This window comes from Myiozetetes cayanensis, unplaced genomic scaffold (assembly GCF_022539395.1).
Source record: "Myiozetetes cayanensis isolate MyiCay16 unplaced genomic scaffold, myiCay2020 scf9, whole genome shotgun sequence".
Taxonomy (NCBI): Eukaryota; Metazoa; Chordata; class Aves; order Passeriformes; family Tyrannidae; genus Myiozetetes; species Myiozetetes cayanensis.
This window is the reverse complement of record NW_026088185.1, coordinates 4,124,335-4,142,010: the sequence shown is the minus strand read 5'-3', so window position 1 is coordinate 4,142,010 and position 17,676 is coordinate 4,124,335. Positions and strand designations below refer to the sequence as shown.

The 17,676-nt window shown below is 44.2% G+C and overlaps 1 protein-coding gene across 1 annotated transcript in view; it reads right to left on the bottom strand.

Moving 5' to 3' along the window:
- The window catches only part of MAP2 (microtubule associated protein 2), a 213,858-nt gene extending 197,959 nt beyond the window's left edge, over positions 1-15,899 (bottom strand). Inside the window, 1 exon segment of the mRNA XM_050339292.1 lies at positions 15,765-15,899. The gene's annotated coding sequence lies outside the window, so the exon portion shown is untranslated.
- Positions 15,900-17,676: the final 1,777 nt, after the last annotated feature.

Here is a 17,676-nt window from a genome sequence, read left to right as displayed (position 1 = left end):
AACTGAGGGGAGAGGAATCAGGAGCACACTCATCAATCTGCGCTGTAGAAATCGTCTCAGCATGGCAAGTAGAGCAAAACAGGAAAGGAATAAGACTATTTAATAGCTCCTTTCTTGTCACTTGATTATAAAGATCATTTCAGCACGAACGTTCATATTTCAACACACATGTACAGTTTATTCTGTAGTTCCTCACATTTTAGAATTTTGGACTGAACTGACAAAGATTACATACACTTTATTACACACCAGGTTTGACAGACCATCCAAAGATATTCTTTACAATTTATCTCAGGAGCTTTTGCTCTGGCACGTGAATGTGGGATGCAGAAGCACTTATTCATGTGCATCACTACAAAACTGAATGAAGTAGCACTGACTGCAGGTAAAACACACTTCACTTGCAAACTGTCCAGGTGACAACTCTCATGTATTGGCAAAAATGTCCCTACTGCTGACACTACTTCTATTTAACAGAGTCCAAGTATTAGACTCCAGTAATATTTGTATAGGGAGTTCCACTCAGCTCTGTGCAGTTATAAATGTGCACATGCATCAAAATTTTTAAGAGTCAGGATGTACAGTGGTTTACTGAGTGGTTTACTGAACATTAATACAAGGCACAACGCTGATCAGGATGGAAGAGCCGTGGGGAACTTCACAGCAGCGCAAATGAGTTCTGTAAGGAAATTTAACATCCCTAGCACTTGGGGGCGGGGGGGGGGAGAAATCTTACTGAAGAATTTTTGGTAAGTAACAGATGGCATTATGAAACAGGGATAATTCTCTAGTAAAGGACTTGATTTAAAACTATCACAGAAATGTACTAATTCTCTACAAAATTCTGTTGGACTCAGGATTGAGCGCTTGTAGAATTCATCTTTATTTCAGTCTCTTCCCCAAATTGGAAAAAAAAAAATTAAATCCCTGAGTCATTGCTCAAGATTCACAAATACAGGATTTAGAGGAGACCATTATATGACTCCAGGAGACTGCAAAGCCTCAAAGCTATTTGCTTAGAATAAGTGACAGCATTAGCCCAGCCAGGCATTTTCAGTATCTCAAATGACATTTTATACAGATGCTCTTTTCCATCTAACTAACAGCATGGTTTCACTAGTTGTCACCATAAAAAAAAAGTCTAAATGGCAAAACCAAAATTGAACTGCAGCTTTTTCAGTGTGGTAAAGGGAAAACAAACATCTGCTTTGCTTTCTGCCTCGCTGGTTAATGTGTTAAGCTAGACAATGTGAAAAAAACACTATTTTATAACACTGCTATGATATTATTCATGTCTCTAAGTCATATCAAAACTAAACATGAATGTACAGGACCATGACTGAATCCCACACAACACCCTCTCGTAACACTGTTAAAAAAGCTAGGCTGAAAGCAGCCTTTTCCTGGTTTGCAACTCTAGGCTGGCCTTAGCCATGAAACTCAAGACCATTTAAGATCTCTTTAGATCATGAATGTCTGTATCACACTTAGCCCAATAACCTAAAGTACTTCACTGCATTCCCTAGGAAAAGTAATTTTATAAAAAATAATTACTACTATGAAGTGAGGATAAATTTAGAGCCTTGAAACTATTCTGCCATTAACATTCCCTACATCACACAAGTCTTCTCTGGGAAAAAAAATAACAAAAAGAGAAAGAAGCTAAACATCTATCAAGCAAATATGCCAAAGTTGTCAGACACACACAGAGCTCTAAGCACCTTTAAATAGACGTACAACATTCTCAACAGCTGATTTACTGTGAAAGCAGGTGCCAAAACCCCAATACAGAAGAAAAACAAACAACACAACCACCCAGCTTCCAGCTGGGAACGAGTCCCAGCCTCCTTCCCCAGGCCCATTCCAACCAAAACTCAGCTCAAATTCTCCCTACTCCTTCATACATGCTCAGGCCTCCACCAAGTTCCACATAATATTAGAATTAACTCTAGCTCCACGACAAAAATGAAGTTATTGTGCCTTTAAATGTTTCTGCAAAATATGCTTCTTTCAAGGGCTAACCCAAGCCCAGCAGAGACAAAGTAAAGATTCATAGCAAAGGCAAGCCCCTTGCAACCCAATTCAGAGAGTTTCAGCCCTTTGGCAGGCCAGGACAGCCCCTCCAAACAAGACATCCCAGTTCTCCATCCCAACTCCACAAAATGCCACACAAAACACAGCAGGATCTACATCAGCACCTTCTGTTCATTTTAGTACTAATGTGTTACTGGAGCAGTGACTGTACATTTAGGAGCACAAATCCTCATCAGGTTTACATACCATAGAAGCAGGACTGGTGGGGGAGAAAAAAAAAAAAATCTCACGTTCTCTTCTTTGTTCCAGCTTTCCCAAGCTGGAGAGCATCAACACAGCCTGCAATTGTTAATTGTTTCCTCCCTCATTCACTGCTCAAACACTTCTTCAATGAAGAAAACACACACTCCCAGAAACTGAGAGTGCCTGCACCAGACACGGTCTAAAGGAAGTACCCTAATTACGCCTATTTTAGGATTTACGTTTTAATTTCAGCTTCAAGCTGGGCTCTTTTCAGGGGAAAACCAAGAGCAGCACAGTAAATCCTTCAGGCACATTCCCCCTGCTTTTCTTTCCAAGTTGCTGCTGTGGGGTTTTACACTGGTTGAAGACATCCCCAACACACGGCAAAAGGATATTGCAGCCTCTCTGGGTAACAAACTGTTCCGTGTAAGGACTGCCTAACCAGAGGCAGTAGCTTTCAAGAACAGAGATTTATTTTTCCTCTCAGGAAGATAAAATAAGAAGCACCATATCGTCTTTCAGATTCAGCAAGACTAGAAAATGAAAAGACTTAGTGAACAACTTGCTCCACCCTTTCAAGACAGAGCAGTTCCATATTCATGCGGCTGCCCCGTATCATGTTGGGTATCACTGGCTTGTCTTTAATAACAAACACTTCCATTGCATAATGCAAGTTAGCTTGTCTTGAACAAGGATCTCAGCTGCAGAACCAACCCCACACGTAGCAGCCTTAAAAACTGAAGTGATATCTACAAAAAGGTTTTTTAGGTGGATCCTTCAGAACTTACTGCATTAAATTCACAACAGCCTTTGACAGCAACACTAACAAGTCATTAAATTGATATTTCAATGATAAGTGTTTTCAAGTTGTGCTTATCAACATTTTATTATGAAAGTGACAAGAGATATACTCTCTGCAATGAAGCTGCTCAAAGAATATAGAGGATAAAAGCCAGCAATGATCTTATTATTCCATCAGTGTCACCAGAACAAAAGTAATGAACAACCTCTCATAGGTTCCAAAGTGTTTGTTATGGAAGGTAACCCAAGTTTACACAGCCCCTCAACCAGCAGTGTCTTCTCCATTTGTTATTCCCACAATGTACCTCAAGACCCTTCAAAGCAGGGTGGTGAGCAGGTTGGCACTGCAAGATGGTATCAATCAGTCCTGGATTCAGCAAGAGCTGGGAGATCTGAGCCACTGATTCACACAACAACTCCCTCAAGAAGAGGTATCTTCCAGCGCAGCAGTGAGACAGCCAGAACCTCCCCAGGCACTCAGCAGTGCCAGCCTCTAACCCGCCGGAGCACGCTGGTAAGTGCTGGGGATGTAGGAGGGACAGCAGTTTCCTCTTGCTCACTTCTGAGCACCCACACAGCCTGAATTCCTGACCCACCACATGCCACCAACTGCTGCTGCTGACTGCTCACCCACACAGAAAGCACCTGGGTACTGTTCTTCCCAGCTCTCCATTTTCCCACTGATATTCTCACAATTAAAAACTTTTGAGTTTGCCCTTTCTGGTTTGCTGGCACACTGAAGGGGAAATACAAAGCAAAATTAAATGCAGGTAAAACGTTGGTGTAAGATAGTGAGCCAGGCTTATATAAATCACAGTGCAAACCACACAATCCTATTTTACTAACAGTCTGAGCAGCCTTTATCTGTCACACACATAAATATTCAGAGGGAAGTACATAACGCCAGCTGCCCTCGGGAAGCAGAATAATGCCAGTCCCACATTACTGCCACTGCTCACAGCTCTGCTGTCTCCAGCCCACCTGCCACCACCCTGGGCTTTGTGCTGCTGACTGCAGTGCATGGGCTCTTTTGTTGGTCACTCAGAAAGTATCACCCATAATATTGGAGTCCTAACACTTCAAGTAGCTCTAATTCAGCTTTCAGCTCAGTTCTTTGTCCTCTAAAAATAACTCATGTTTAATTGCAACTGGCTACAATTTTCTAATTCTTTGTGACCCCAAACCTCTAAATCTATTACCCAGAGACAGCCAAAGTAATCCTTAATGAAGGTGTGGGTACAATGCAGCATGCTCGGGGCCATCTGGTTGCCAGGTGTTTCCTGGCTTAGCTTTTCTTCAGAACACACATCCCTCCTCCTCCACTAATTCCAAGGAAGACAATTTCTACCTCAGGATAGTCCTTCATTAAAGACACAGGCAAGGGCTTTATTGCAAACAAGTCAGCTGCAGCACAGCAAAGTTCAGAGCCTTCAACAGAAAGCCTGAAAGGGCTGTTTATCACCATACACAGCTCCCTGTGACTACCAGCAAAAGACTATGCCAGGAGTATTTCTAACTATTAACAAGAAAGGAGGCAAGTGCAACAATTGCACTGTAACCCTATGTCTTGTATTCTTCACTCTCAATCAAAAAAAAAACTAAAAATAAAAGTTAAGAGCATTTTCTCAGAAAAAAAAAAAACATTTACAGTAAAAGCATGTGGTTTAAAATGTACTAGGCAAGATTCGGGACTGGGGTAATTTAATTTCTTTTAGGGAGCAACGCAACATACCAGGGAGGTTAGATCCTGTGACCTTTATTTTCAAAGTGGAGCATTAACTTCTTTCATACAAGCAAAGGCCTTCCATTTCTCAAACATGCATTCCTGCCCCTCCCCTTCACCACTGCTCTGGAGCAATTTTGAGAGCTGCACTGGTAGAAAGTAATTTTTGTACAGGACTAGCATTGCCTCGGCTCAACTTACTGAGCTGGCTTCCCACAGGGTCAGGAAAGGACCAGGTACCATGGGAGCAAACAGGCACAGGACCCCCACAGCACCAGCTGAGATAAAGCATCCAAGACTACCAAACTGGAAGGCTTCTCCTGGTTCCCACTATGATGCTAGGATTTACTCTGCATAAAGCATGTCACGTTTCAGGCTAAAGCCAGCAAATGTTTACTTGGGCACCCGCAGCAGACAAGTACCAGGGTCAGTGGACATGCACAGAAAAATTGTCTCAATATTCCCACAGGGCAGGGAGAACTCATTTTTCCTACAGTAAAGAGAAAAGCCCTTGTGAGTCCTTCCAGTATAAGGAAAACAGGTTTGTGCTGGGGAGTTCCACAGAGTCAGGTTTGATGCTCCTGCTGTCCTTGGGAATTAGCAGGTTCAGAAATGGAAACGACTGCTGCACAGCAGACACACAGGGCAAAAATGCAGAGTGGCTGCCCTGCCAGCCTGGAACCTGCTTTGATGGGCTTGGTCATCCAAGTACCCTGCAGAGGAACTGCCCCAGCAGCCTTGGCACCCAAAGCCTGCACTGCCTACGGGGATATGTCAGGCCCCAATCAATTTATTGGTGGATCCAGAGAAGATCATCTTGCAAAGACAAGGTAGAAAATCCCCAAAGGAATCATTTCCAAGCCAAGAAGCACTTTTCCAGTTCTGCTATGGATCAGGATGTAAGCAAACAGGACAAGCCAAACCCAAAACCAGCAGCACACCTGTGATGAACATGCCAAAGGCTCTCACCACTAGCCCAGAGCCCCACCAGCTCACATGCACTGTCCATCCCACAGCTGTCCTACCCACGATCCCAAACTTCTGTAAGCTCCTCAGAAAACAAGCAACATCTCACTTCAACACAAGGTCCAGCAGAAGAATAGCACATGGTTATTCTTCCATGGTTTCATCTATATAGTGAGTTTCTTAATTCTGCCCAGAGCTACGTTTCAATACAAAATGAGTGACTAAACTGAAAAACAGCAAATAAAAATACATGAATACTCAAATGCAGCCAGACCTACAGCGGAAGAGAAAACTGCCCAGGACCACTGCCAATTGTGAAGGGTTTTCAAGTTCAGCTGCAAAGTAAATCCATCACAGAAAGGGAAATACTAACAATTGACTAAAGATAGAAAACCTTTATTCTTGAGGCACACTTGCTTGTTCTTTTGACTATTTGCATATTCTAATATCTTTTAAAATGCAAGTTTCTGCTAGAAATTATTTTCACAAGCCTCAAAACATTCTTCAAAGAGTTACTCATCTGCTTAGTGACACAGGCATGGGGCAGGGCTTGTTTACTAATCTAGGAGGATTATACTCCAATCTAGATCAAGCCCTGCCTGAAGGTAAGGGCAGCAGAGCAAACAATAAATACACCACTTTCCAACTGCAAAAGCATGAGGGGAACAAAATCCTAAAGAAAGTTATGTCACGCTTGGATCTGGAAAAGAGGTGTATATAAAAGGAGATAGCAGCTTCTTTATATCTGTTGTTCAACAGCTGCTGGAAGTCCTGGACAGATAAATTCTATTCCTACTGTTCTGTCAGCTCTGAAACCTACCAATTACAGCTGAAACAAGTCTACACAGCTAATTTTTGAAATGAAAACATAAAACACACGCCTCTAACCTCTTCTTTGCCTTTTTAATGCATGCAGAGATCACTCCCTCACTGGAGGAAAACTCATTTTTAACTTACCTTCCCTCTCCTTTAGACAAGTAAGCAAAAGATACCAAAACCTTGCCAGAGAAAACACAAAAACACATTGCAGGTAAAATATGCATTCTCTCGCTCATCCCAGGACACAAATAAATCATTTACTCAACTGCAAACTGGAATAAGCAGTGTCACTGAGACTCATCTTGCAACAACTTAAAATACAGAAGAAAATTCCACATTCTCCCCAGAAAAAATTTACAACTTCTACCGCTATATAAAACAAATTAGAAACAAAGGTAACTCAAGTCTTTCAGGTGACTGAAATTCACCTGAGAATGGCAGGGAAGCAAGGGCAAAACAAATCCCTTGGTGCTGCCACAGAGGTATTTCAGAGTAACATCCCATAATGCCAACTCTGTAGTGCCATGTCTTCAAGGAAATACTTCTTTCTAAACCTAATAGTAAACACAGGTTCATATCCTAAAGTATGGAAAACATTAGGTTTGCCCAATATTTTTTTCCAAGTACTTATTCCCTCCTTCTGCTTGTAGTAGGTGATAAAAGACTTTATTCCTAAAACACTTCAAGTAACTTATTTACACTGTAAGTACAGCTTGCACATTCACCATATTGCTCTGGCCCCATCACTGGAATAAAACAGAAAATTCATGACCCTACCCAAAAAAGGAGAATCTACCTTAAAAGAGCCACTACCATTTTTATCTGCTGGCTCAGAAAGGCACACGCCTACCACAATTACATTTTGTCACTGTCAGCATCTTTAAAAAAAAATAATTAATTACAATCACGGACTACTCTCTCACAGCAGTGTCCATATCCATTTGTGCTACACGGCAAGTGTAATCAAGTTCATTGAGAGGTTCCAAAGCAAAGCATAAGGCATTTTTTCAGCAAATACAACTTACTATCAGTGTCTCAAAGCCTGAGCTCGCTATAAGGGCTTCAAAGTCAACTTGGTCCAGAAGAAGCAAAGAACAGAAAATCCCCATAATTTGAGGTGCTTGGTGCACCAGGCAACACTGGCAGCACTTGCACCAGGCAGCACCCACCCAAAAGTCACTCTCTAAAAGGACTCCCAGGCTGCAGAGGGGGCTGGTGGGAAAGGCTTGGTAACTGTGCCTGTTGGTAATTAGAGGTAATAATCACCTCTAATAATTACTGACCAGCAGGTCAGTGCTGGTGCCTTGATACCAGCATTACCATCTACACAAACACAACACCGTTCCAGCAGCTGAAGAATCAACATTATAAATACAGTAAAATGAGAAAATGTGGTTCTACCTTTCAACTGCCTATAATCATGAATTAAAGCTTTTTGATTAAACCATCTGATAAACCATTTATTGATAACAGTGATGCTGCAAGCATATAGTGGACCAAGACAAATGAAGGCAAAAAAATAAAGAAACCTAACTGAATTCAGCTTTTTTTGCCCATAGAAAGAGTTCTGAACTAGAGGTCATTCTAAGTGAATGCAATCTGGCTACACCTATTTTTTTTTTCCAAATGCATTCCATAAGGAAGGTCTCAACTACTTATATTGAAAGGTACATTTATGGGTATTTTTAATACTGCATTCAAAATACTGGCAGTGTTTTAAACAACACGAGTAGCATGCCATTTAAATTATCTAAACTAAAGGACTGTAAGTATTATCTATAAATCACTGCTGCTAATTTTGGCAAACTGTGGAATATAAAATTACAGACGTGAATTTGTCATATTACAAAATGCCTTTTATTTATTAGACACAAATTTATTATTTGCTCTAACAGATAGCACTGGGTAATACAAAATGCTTAGATTCAATATTTTGCTAAGGCCTTTTCAGAAGCACAACCAGCTCTCTATACACTGAAAAGCTTAACTTTGCAGAACAACATGGAATGAAAGCTCTTATTTACCACACTCTATCCCTAGCTCTTTGGAATGAATCAGGTTATTAACTGTTCCCCCTCCCACACAGAGAGGTTTGTTTGTTGTGTTGTGTTTTTTTTTTTTTTTAATTACTCTCCCACGTTTGCCAACTTTTCCTTTACTACTTCTGGAAATTCCCATATTTTATCTCCCTAAGACAAAAGAAATATACAGTTTCCTTCCTCCTGATTTATGTGTTTCTTCATCATTTTCCAGAGGGAGATTTTTTTTTTATGGGACATCAAATTAATCCTTACAAAAGACAGATGATGGGGACAAGAAACTACCTTGCCACCTTCCTTCCAGACACACTTAGCCACAACCCTAAATGCCATGTCTAATCTGGACTCCTGGCAACACAGACACCAACTCCCAGGGGCATTCTGAGCATTCTGACAGCCTGTGAGGAGCATCCTTTGGCCCAAACTCTGCCCTGACTGAATCAGTGCAAATCAGTAACAACTCTGCCATAAATCCGGAGGAGCTGACTCTTATTGCAGAAAACTCCCTCCTATTCCTGTGGCTATCTGCCTGCACCACGTATTTTCTAACACACTGCAGGGGAGCACTGAAGGAGGGCAGGGTAATTCTGCAGCTATGAAAGCAGCTCAGGGCCATCACACCTGGCATCACCTCTGATTCCCTCTCACCCCAAGCTACAGGTTGACAAGCATGATCGGATATGAATGACCGATCACCCAGACCACTCCTTGAGCAAGGGCCATTGTCCTTCTCCTTTGCAAATCATTCAACTTCCACCCCTGCATCTCTCCTTTTTGAGAACCTGGATTTTTTTCCTCTGCCTTCCTGAACATCTGCTAATTGCTGAGGGAAATAAAAGCTAGTATTGGCTTCAGCACACTCAAGGGAAGCAACGCCCCGCAACACAAGCTCCAAACAGCAGCCCAGCACCTTGAAAAGCCAGCAGACAGGGATCTGTCAGAGAGAGGCACCCTGCACATGGACGTACAGCTGCTGGTAATCAAGCCACAGTCACAGAAGTTCAAACAAAGATAGCAGCTCTGCTGTCTGAGCGATACCACATGGCCAGAGGAGGAACGGATGCCCAAGCATACCTTAGCAGACCACGTGGAAGCAGCTGCAAGAAAGGGGCAGGAGCTTTAAAAGGCTGTGGAGTCTCTTGGTCCAACAATCAGCCAGGGAACAGTGAAAACACGCTAACATTAGCAAGTGTTAGCTGTTGGCACTGGGAGCCATCACACTGCAGCGCTGAGCCTCGGGTCTGGCTGAAGTCCCCGTGAGGGAATCAGATCTTTCTGCTCAGACCTGGCGGTCACAGAAAGGCTGCTGCACAAAACAGTAACCTGGCACAAAGAGAGCTGGTTAGCTAAAACAAGCCAACCACACTTCCAGCTCACCAAAATTCAGATCCAGACCTGAACCCTCCCTAAAGTCAAAGGATTTTGAACACGCGTTTTCAGCCTGTTCCACAGCAGACGCAGACAACAGGTTTTGCTCGCAGTCGCTCTCAGTCTCTGAGCCTGCCCAGAGATACGGGTGTCCTTGCACTTTATGTCTGCCACCTTGCAATTGCCTGCACTGGCTTAACAAGTTGTACAGATACCTTTTACACGAAATGAGGAGAACAAAAAGGACTGTAGCTCAAACCTAGCCAGGCCTCCTCCAGGCACTGCCTGGACAACACCGCGGTTGAGCAGTGCAGGGAAGGAGGCCAATCAATCTGCACTCACAGCCAGCAGATACACATTTCTGACCCAGCAGTGAAGCACCCAGGCCACTTCTGCATGTCCACAGCACTTTCTGCTGTTCATCTCTGGATCAACTTTGGACCAAGGCCAGAATTTTTGAAAGCATACCCCTGAATCTGTTCAGAACCTTTATAATATTCCTACTCTATGTTCTCATTTCCTAACTTTGCTCATCCAAGATCAGAACCTCAAGAAAAGTGGCAAGTTTGGCACGTGGAAACAGCTCTTCTAAAAGGTGATGTATATTCCTCAACATTCCTCTACATTCCTTAACTGTTTCTAGTCTTAAACAAGAAACTAGCCCCTATCATTCTCTCCAGGAAATAAAGTGGAAGCATAGGGTTAATTGAATCAATAGTTCCTATAATTAAATGTTGCCAAGTTAGCTGACATGACTGGACTACTGGGTTTGCTTTGTTTGGGGTTTTTTTTGGTGTTCTTTATCCAGAGGCTGCACACACTTTAAATACAGCTAATTTTGCAAACAGCTCTTGAAATTTAGCTTAAAACGCCCTCAGGGGACAAAATTACAAGTTTCACAAAGAGAAAAGCAACTTTTCATAGACTCAACTCACTGGAAGCTACTGCAAGCTAAGTGCATTACAGCCACTGGAAGTACTGACAGAAAAAAAGCCTTCCTTCTTCTTGCTGAGGGCTTGACCAACATGAGGCAAGAAATATTCCTCAGATCCCCATAACCATGAGTGCCAACTCTAAATGAAGGAGCAGAATTGGCTAGAGGGGCTTAATTCTATCTAAAAATCCATAACTTAAGAATTCACAGGTATAAACTGATTATTTCCCTGATGGGAAAAAGTACCCCAGATTTTCAATAATCAGAAAACAAGAGCTGAAAGTGGCATTGTCTTTTTCCTGATGGTGCAAGTCTGGTGCAGATTCAATTAATTCAACACAGTTACACTGATTTTCTCCACTTAACACTGCTGTTTGTAACGGGCCTTTGTCACCCTTATACCATATGGACATACAGATACATACATATTTTTTCTGGAAGATGGACACCATGTGCAAAAATAAACACTCATTACACCACAGAAAGTTAGAAAAACAACACATTTAAAAAATACTAAAAGATAAACAGTATATCATAACATTTGTCAAGCCTATAAACTAGCACTAACTGTCTTGCAGATTACAAAAAACAAAGAGATTCAATAAATTTTTATATTATTGAGGTTGCCCAAGCCACACCTTTCCAGAGTAATTCCTTTCAAACTGGCACTTTATCCAAGATGCAGGATACTGAGCATAAACACCTACACTCTGGAGCTGTTGTCTCCTTATCACTCCCGTCAGCTCCCCAGTCAAGACAAAAGAACAAAGATCGGTTTCATCTGCAAGACTGCTGCAGGGAAAAACAGCAATGAGTGTAAAACCATAAGGGGCAACAGCATTAGCTCATCTTTTCTCCTTAACACAACAGCAAACAATTAGTGTTAAAGTAAAATGGGTCAATCAAGACCTCAAATCTTCTTAACAGCTAGTACAGCAACTCATGTGGCCACAGAAATCCAAATTAACCCCATGGATACCTCAGTCCTTTCCTCCGATACCTAGAAAGCAATTACAAGTGTCACACTGAATCTCCTTCTAGAACACTCGTGTATAGTTTAGTAGCATAACCTGTGATCAAACCTACCCATGAAATAAAAGCTTTTTCTTCTACTGAGGCAAATGGCTTAAACCACCCCTGTTTTCCAGCACCAATCCTCTAAATCAGCTCCACCCTATGGAAATCAGTCTCATGCTGTTTTTTATTAGCTGACATGCAGTACAGAACTGCTGCTACCAAGCACAGTTGTATATGAAGCAAAAGAATGGAAGAAAAAGCACCTCCCTAAAGAAGTCAAGACCCACCCTTCCTCTGCATTAGCACGTGCATGTGTTTGGGGAGGGAAAAGCCATAGTGTGGTTTCACAGAACGTTGCTCATTTCCATGCTTACTCCAGAAGTACTTGGCATCACTAAATGTCATCAAGGCTTTTCCGCCACTGAGCCCACATACCCTGAATTTATTCTCTTTCTCTTCTCAGCAAAATGTTCCCTTTTCTGTAAAAACATGCTTGACTTTTAAACATGCTTAAGGCTGACTTTCAAGGGCAATTAAGCATGTGTTTGAACAACTGAATAAATCCAGATGGACCAAAACAAGCATCCTTGAGTCTTAGGAACAATTCTACATATCAGCACATGCGTTCATCAAACACACACATGGGCTTTAAGGTGGCACAGAAACAAAACATACAGATGACCACCGGGTCAGATAATTCATTTCAGAAAGGACCTTGTGAAGTCACCTAGGAGTCCTACTACACCTTCAGAAATTTCTGGCTATTCTTCATGTGCGTGTTAACTGCAGCACTCCCTGACCTCGTCCTAGGTAAGGCTTCAGTTCAGCTGTAAGTGTCCTGCAGGCAGGAATGCCTCTTTGGGAACACCAGTAAAGCCAAGGGGTGTTTTTTTGTTCTTTGGCTGTGAGCCAGATGTTTTACCAGATCAGGTCTCAGCACAGCCACTGCCTGGCCTATAAGCCTGTAGTTCTGTAAGTAACTTGGGCCTTTGGACTTACCCACAATTTACAGAATACTACTACTATCAGAGCTTTTGTTTTCCTTCCTTAAGCTACTTGTAATTTGTCCCACCACGGCAGATGAGATTTCAGATCTCACAGACGCTGCAGCCGCATTTCAAGCTCTGTCAGTATCTTGCGGCTTTGCAGAAATGTTTGTGATCAAGAGCTGACTTTCTGAAAGCCATCACCATAAAGTCCTCACATCCTAAATTCTTGTTGACTTCTTCCTCTTCCGACCGCTTTAAGAAAACAAACCTGTCTCCAACACATGTGCAGGACATGCCACATTGGGGGTAATATCTGAAACAGCCCAGCAGAATCTGCAATGGGCCACACACACACCCCCCCATTTCTATGTTTAGGTATTTCTAGCAATTTCCACAGCTCAGGCAGCTCTTAAGCACAGTGCCAGTGCTAGAGGGACCAGAGCCCGCTGGTGTCAGCACATAGAGCAAATGTTTCCTCTATGAATCCAGGTATATGGTTTAGCAAGTGGTAACTCGTACAGAAAGGGGCACGACACAGGCTGAAAGCAAAGGTAAGCTTCTGGAAAAACATCCAGCAACAAGGGAATTCTTAACCCACAGACTGCAGCAATTCACTGAGGGACTGCTGGGATCAGATCGCTTGTGCCTGGGCGCAGCACCTCAGGGGTCATTCAATTACTACAATTACAACTATTTCTTTATTGTCCAAACATATTAAAGAGCAGAGCTAAGTGGGTATGACATAACACACCGTAACAATTACATCAGACCTCTAAATCAAGGTTGCAAATGCCACTTTATATAACAATCTGCATTATAAGCACAATGAACTGCCCTCCAGTGTGCTAAAACTCTCCACAGAAGAACAGCAACTTTTTATTCTCAGGATGACAGTTCTTTGGCCTCTCTCAAACACCCATGGGCAATATAGGTGCAATAACTTGAAAGTTTCATTAGCCAAATCCTGACCCTTGATTAGATAAGAAAAAATGAGAAGAAGAGATAGAACTTAGGGCACCATGGTCCACTGCTGAGATCACCCCTCCTCCCAGAGCCAGGGCTCACCTGCACGTTTTATGTCCATGCTGAATGGTCTAAGCCATGGGGGTTATTTTCAGTGTGTTACTTTAGCTCATCTGTGAATGCCTGAGCCCCAGGAGACTGGTACCACATTAAGGCTGGAGTCTTGCTCACTGCTGAGTGCATCATCAGTGTTTTTGCAAAGGGGTGAAATGAAATCCTCAGCGAGGAATTTGGTGGTTCTCAGACCGAAGAGCTACAAGGGCGAGTTTGGGTTCCATTTTACATATCACACTTTCAGAACATCAGCAGCAGAAATGAACACCCACCCACAAACTTAACTGGACTAGCTCTATACTACCTGAAGAGAGCTTTTAGCACACTCAGGGAAGGTGTCCATTCTCTCATTCTTAGGGATTTATAAAGTAATGGCAGGGGTAACTTCACTAGGTCATGCCCTCTCAGCACATTCTCTTCCCAGGCAAGGTCTGAGATACTGTGATCACGTCATCCAGTCAGGAGGGAAGAAAGAGGAGCTATAGAAAATAAATACAGTCTGCAGCTGAAGCTCTTCTTGGGCGCATTGGCTATGAGATCTGCAGTCTAGACATCCCTGCAAGTCTAAACCAGCACAGGTGAAAAGAAACAGATTCTTTCATGGAGAGAAAACAAAGGTTCGTGGAGCTAACGGCAAGAACCAGAACAGAAAGGATACGTGCTTCAATCCTGCAAGGAAGAACGCTTCAGAAAACAAAAGGGACAGGTTTCCTGAACCACAAGCAGCCCAAATGCTGGACAGCAAGTGATTTTTTGAGAAAGGATGGAGTATGATTTATTGATATGACTGCAAAGACATGACACATTATGAAAAGAGATGCTGGAGACCTAGAATAAGTAAGACTTATAACATATGTATGTACGCACCCTACTCTACTACATGACCCTGTGTTAATGCCCACTTACATGTGAAAGCCATCTACTTCGCCTCAGAAAGAATCCCACATGAAAACCCACCAGCAAAACAAAAGAATATCATTATTTAGAGGAAAGCTGAAAATTCCTGCACGGGGAAAATTAACCATGCCGATGTCTTACACAGGGAGACATGCGGCACACCCCCTTCTTTCCCGAAGGTGTTCCACGGAGCACATCTCATCCGAAGGGCAGGTGGCAGTGAGTGCCCCAGCGGGTGCGCAGGGCAGACCGGGGTCGGTCGGCGCAGCACCAGAACGCGGCTCCTACCTGCAGCGGGGCACGCTTTACATCATTTTCTTACATAAAAAGGCTTTGTTCGCCGCCGGCCTCCCGTGCGCGGCTGCTTCCTCACGGGATCTGCGGCCGATGCAGAACCATCGGGAACACAGGGAACCTTTTTTCTTTCAGGGTGTTCCCCCCATCCCCACCTCCCCGACGCAAATTAACAGCGCTTACAGCCCTCGCACCCCCTCGCCTCACACAACGCTCTTTGTTCAGCCGCGCAGATCCCCTTAGAGGAGCTTAGAGGTGGGGGCAGGAGAGGACGGAGAGTCACATCCTCCGAAGGGCTTTCACAGCCCGGAGATGCTCAGAGCCCTCGGAGGCAGCTGCCCCCACGAAGGTAAAACGGGCGTCACCGGGGGCTTTTATCCCTCCCATTACCTCCGGCAGGTCGGGCGGGGGCGACCGGCGGCGAACTCCGGTGCGGGACCGCAGCGGGGCCGCACACCGAGGGGCTGAGGGAGGGAGCGCGCGGCGCCGGGGCCCCCTGCGCCCCCTGCCCGCGCCCCCGCCCCGCCCGTCCCGCCTCCCACGGGGCTCGGCCCGGCCCTTACCTGAGCGCCGCGGCGGCCGCCGGCACCCACGGGCACGGAGAGGACGCGGCGGCGCCGCCCGCGCAGTGCCGTGCCCGGCTGAGCCCGACCCGCCCCGCAGCTCTCGGGCTGTGGCGGGACGCGGCCGCCTGCGCGCCCCCGGCCCCGCCCCGCTGCCGCCGCCCCGCCCCGGCCCCGCCGCGCCCGCAGGGCCCCCGCGCCGGCGGGGGTGGCGGAGGGGGAGCGGCCCCTTCGCACCGCCCCGCCCCGGCCCCTGCATTGCGGAGACACCCGCGCTCCGGGACGGTCAGCGCCGCCCTGCCCCCGGGAGAAAACCAGCCCGAAAGCCCCTTACCTGATTTCATTTGGGTCTTCCGACGCTGCAAGTCCCGGCTCAGTCTGATTCCTCCTTTTTCTCTAGGGAAAGAGAGGGAATAATGGTGAGATCGGTGAAAAAAACGGGTCTATGGAACACTGCGCTGCTTCTTACTTACACACTGGTCTCCTAGGGCTGAGCTATCCAGCCGTTTCCTGGAATTTGGCAATAAAAGATATCCTATTACTTTGTCACTTACCAGATTCTCGAATGAACTTTCTTCCTCAGCCCCTCAGAACATCAATTATGGTTTCTATATTCCAAAGTCATCCCTCCTGCAATGCCACTGATAGGAGCATTGGCTCATCTCACCCCTTCTAGCCAGCACCACGTCGTTTCAGTTCCCTGGGCTGGAGATGAAAGAGTAAAATGGTGCTTTCTTACCTCTTCTGAAATTTCCTAAACAAATTAGTCTGTTGGGTTTGTTAAAAATGCGTGTTCAAAAAGCCAGTCTATCAGAATCTTAAACAGCAATTCCAAGTATCTCATGCCGGTATTAACCTAAAAAAGTGTTTTGAAACAAAGGGGATCCAGTAAAGATAAATATTGCTATTTTTATTTATATTTGGGGCATTAGTGTCTGAGTGGTCAAAACAGATTCAGGATAGCCAAGGTCCCACCTTTGCTTCTGTTTCGTCATACAGAGGTGGTCATCCCTCAACAACTACTACATTGGATTATATTCCACATTAATGGCACATCAATGTTAATGAAGAGACTAGAGAATGCCAAATTATTTTAAGTATTTTTATGTATTTGTAAAACAGGAAATTTCCATTATAAGGTCTGAAGCTGTGAGTCAAGGCTACAAACATTTCTTCCAGTTGCTTTCCTGAGCCCTTCTCAAGCTCTTTGAGAGAACTTCCTACCACTGCTCTTTTCTTGCATGTCATCTGTAAATCAGTGGTGTGCAAAGGGAGCAGAATCTTGCCAAGAGGACAAAGCCATCATGTTCCCCTCTGGTTACTCACCATTGCTGATATATATCCATCTGGAGGAGATGCTGTCAGAGGAAATGGATTTGCTGCAGTGAGTCTTTCTCTCGGGCTGCCAGGAGGAAAGACACTGGTTCAAGGCATAAGGAAAGTGCACCAGTGTCCCCAGCACCCTGAGGATCAGCAGTGCCTTCCCCCTGCTGTCTTCTGTTTGTGCCTGCCCTTGGAGGCCTCCATGTCCATGCAAAGACCTTGATGGATCTTTCCCTGCAAGCCCATCCTCTCACCATGTAGATAATGCAAATGCAGGCTTACATAAAGCCTAATCAGAAGGAGCCCTGAGAGGGAATGAGCAGTTGAGTTGATCAAGGAGAAGTTACACTTCATCCAAATGGAAATTAGATTCATTTAAAGCTTATGACAATACAAAAAAAAAAAAAAAAAAAGAAGAAAGGGGGGAACGACAGACATCTTATGCTTTTGTTGGAAACAAATACTGCGATGGGGATCATGGAAGAAATGAAGAGTTGTCTTAATGGAAAGACACCTATGCAGTAAATAGACTGTGCACTGTCCATATAGATTCCTAGAGATCAGAGGGGTGATGTAACTAACTGGAGAA